Source organism: Lissotriton vulgaris, unplaced genomic scaffold, assembly GCF_964263255.1.
Source record: "Lissotriton vulgaris unplaced genomic scaffold, aLisVul1.2 SCAFFOLD_711, whole genome shotgun sequence".
NCBI classification, from domain to species: domain Eukaryota; kingdom Metazoa; phylum Chordata; class Amphibia; order Caudata; family Salamandridae; genus Lissotriton; species Lissotriton vulgaris.
Window position 1 is genome coordinate 101,595 of NW_028255171.1, and position 3,675 is coordinate 105,269.

The 3,675-nt window shown below is 39.2% G+C and overlaps 1 pseudogene; it reads left to right on the forward strand.

Moving 5' to 3' along the window:
- The first annotated feature begins 344 nt into the window (after positions 1–344).
- On the forward strand, positions 345–1,313 carry LOC147659201 (uncharacterized; annotated as a pseudogene).
- The last annotated feature ends 2,362 nt before the right edge of the window (positions 1,314–3,675 follow it).

The window sequence follows — 3,675 nt, forward strand, 5'->3', positions numbered from 1 at the left end:
ATGCATTACTTCCAGAATGCTGCCATTCACTGTTAAATAATTTCGTTAAAATTAGTTTACACCTTAAAAGACATTTCACTTTAATTCTTTTTTTTTTTATACTCCAGGTGGCTTCAAGTGTGGACAGGAACAAAACATAAGGATTCTGTCATTTGCAGCAAATAGACTACAAAGAGAGAGATGTTCCATAGATTTTAGAAGAAACCAATTTCTAAAAGCTGGATTTGGCCAGGAAGTAACGACAATACAGAGCAGAGTCGCTGACTGATTGTAAATGCAGTTTCTGGATTCCCTCTAATTTCTTATGTCAATGAACCCTTAAGTTGGGGGCAGCAAGGACACACATGATCGAGGAGATGGAGGGTTTTGTGACTGTAAAGTAAGAGCCAGAACAACAGCACAATTTGAATAAAAAAACAGTGTACATTATTTATAAGACTGTGCAGATTGCAGAAGTAGTGTACCCATGCACTTCACAAGAGACAAACCTAGCTTGTAATTTGAACAGAACAGTACAGAAAAAGAGGTGCACAGGAGAGATACCTTATCAATGTTCCGAATGTAGAAAACCTTTACTCAACAATCCTACTTGACTCGACATATGAAATCGCACTTTGAACAAAAGCCTTATCAGTGCTCTGATTGTGAGAAAAGATTTAGTCAAAAACACTATCTGACACGACATGAAAGAACACATTTGGGACAAAAAATATATCAGTGCACTGAATGTCCAAAAAGTTTCAGCAAAAAAGTGAGTTTAATTCAGCATGAAGGTGCACATGCAGGAGAAAAACGGTATCTGTGTTCTGAGTGTGGTAAAACCTACCGTCATAAAATCAGTCTCACATTACATGAAAGATCACACTTGGGACATAAACCATATCAGTGCGCTGAATACCAGAAAAGCTTCAACGATAAAAGTACTCTTGCTAAGCATGAAAAAATTCACACCGGAGAAAAGCCATATCAGTGCAATGAATGTCAAAAATGTTTTACTAAGAGATGTAGTCTAACTCAGCATGAAAAGACACACACCGGAGAAAAACCCTATAAGTGCACAGAATGTGAAAAAAGCTTTAGTCAGAAAATCCATCTCGTACATCATGAGAGAACCCACACAGGAGAAAAACCCTATCAGTGTGAAGAATGTCAAAAAAGCTTCAGTCAGAAAATTCATCTGACCCAGCATGAGAGAACTCACACAGGGGAAAAACCCTACTGGTGCGAGGGAATGTCTGAAAGGATTCAACCACAAAATTAACCTGACTCACCATGAGAGAACGCACGCTAGGCACGCCTCCGCTCAGGAATGATGTTCATTCACACAATTCCATGTAAACTAAAAGAAAGTACAACAAATGGACATTAACCTGAACTGAACCCCTACAAGTGCAGTGAATATTACGCACGCTCTAATTCTGAAATCAGTCTTACAGATGAGATAGCATGGAATTGCCAAAAAAAGTTAGCAGTGCGCTGCAAAACAAAGCGGCTAGTGTTTGAATGTATGAATAACTCAGTCTGCCTAGGCGTATGAGGGAGAAAATATCCGGTTTGCATGAGAAATAATATCTTTGAAAAGCTAAGGTTAGAATGGTAATCTGACTTAATGGGTGAGCGCAAATCTAGCTTAGTTGCAAACCTGTTTAAGGCGGAACTTGTAAGGGCTTTTTTTTATATGACAAAATCCCCCAACACCCCCGCATTCCCCCCAACGCCCCCGCCTCCCCCCAATGCCCCCGCCTCCCCCAACGCACTCCAGTCCCAATGCACTCTCACCACACACCCCATTCACCCCTAATCACACACCCCCCACCCACACACCCCCCACCCACAACACACTCACACTGTTTTATAAACATTCCCATGCCAAACGCTCAGCAGATTGACATAAAATAAGTTGCAGTAGTAAGAGAGCTGCTCCCTCCTGTGACTTTGCTAATGGAAAAGATCAAGGCGATTACATATATAAAAAAGAAAATTGTGATGAGCAAAAAAGTGGAAGCAGTTAATTGAAATGCTCTTCTCTAAATTCCTACAACAAGCTAATGAATGAAAGCCAACAGGGTAATTTAAATGTGCTGCTATTCAAAAAGCCAAAGAGACTCTAGCCTTGGCACATTGTCATACTAGTAAAACAAATTGAAACCAGTGAAATGATTTAAGCTGATAGTTATTGAAACGTCCTGACTCTGGTGAACAGTATATTAATGTGGCAAGTTGTGCATGGACTCTAGTGTGGGAATTGAATAATATGTACCCGAGAACAATGCATGGAGATTTTTTGAAGAGTGTTGGAATATGCCTTTAGGGACAAAAAATGAAAAATCACAAACCATTGTGACCAAGTGTAATCAATTGCGACCAATTATTGCCCAGTATGGCCTATTAAAACCACTTCAAGATATTGCCTGTGAAAGTGAAAACACAATCAATTCTACGAAAGTATCTATTTTTGCACAGATGATATTGATAGTATTTGTCAATAGTGTAAAGATTAGTAATTTGGAACATTTCACTAATTTATCCTTCCTCATGGAATCTTTTGTTGTGACTCCTTCTGGGTGTAAAAAGAAAGCCTATTCAGAGACCTGAATCAGAAGAAAACATAAATAGTCTATCTATAAAGATGAAATCACGCAAACATCTGAAATATGGTAATATTGCCCCTGTGCACAAATTAAGAAATGCAGGTGTTTGAAATAGCTACTGCAAAACTGATCCTAATGTTTCATAGTGCAGAATAAAAATGGTCTGTCATTTTTCACGATAGATGCAACTTTGCCTCGGGGGTGGGGCTGGGGGTCGGGGAGGGTCATCCAGCACCAACAACCCGAACTGACATCTGTTACCAAAACCCAGAACTGACATTAGGCACCAACATCCAGAACTCACAATAAGTTAACATCTTCCAACAACCAGAGCTGACATCAGTCAACAACATCCAGCACTGACATCAATTATCAGCATTCAACAACTGATCCATGAGTGAGACTGAGGCCAGGCTGCCTGACAGTTGTTGACGCTTAACTCACTGGAAGCTAAGGGCCATATGTAGAAACCATTTTTGCGGTCTGGCCTTTTTTTGCCCCAAAACATACTTTTACACATGTACAAAACACAAGTTGTGATTCAATAGCACATTACCGAATTTCAATTTGTCTTTGCGATTCAGTATTTGAAAGCGGCGTGTTTAGGACGTCCCACCTAAATACTGAATCTGAATGGGATGTATGAATGTTTTGCAACCAAATTACAGTTGCATAATTTTCAAGTTTTACTGACTCCTTGAAGGAGGGGTTAACCCATTCGCAATGGGACCTGTTCCCCTTTGAGAATAAAAAAAAGAATATATTTTAAAAGCAGGGAGTGGTCCTATGGGGACCACTGCCTAATCTAATAAAAAACAATTAAACTTCAAGATTTTTTTTTTTTTTGAAAATGCATCCTGTGTTCCTTTAAGGAAAATGGGCTGCATTTAATTAAAAAAAAGTTGCTTCATTAATAAGCAATCACAGATATCGTGATATATGGTGGCTGCTAATCCCAGTGGGTCTCAAAGTGCGACTTTACTCATGAATTTTCATGAGGTAGGGAGATTTGCAACAACTTAGGAATCGCTGAATAAAACTAAAAGAATTTCATACATTTGGGATAGCGATTTCCTAATTGTGA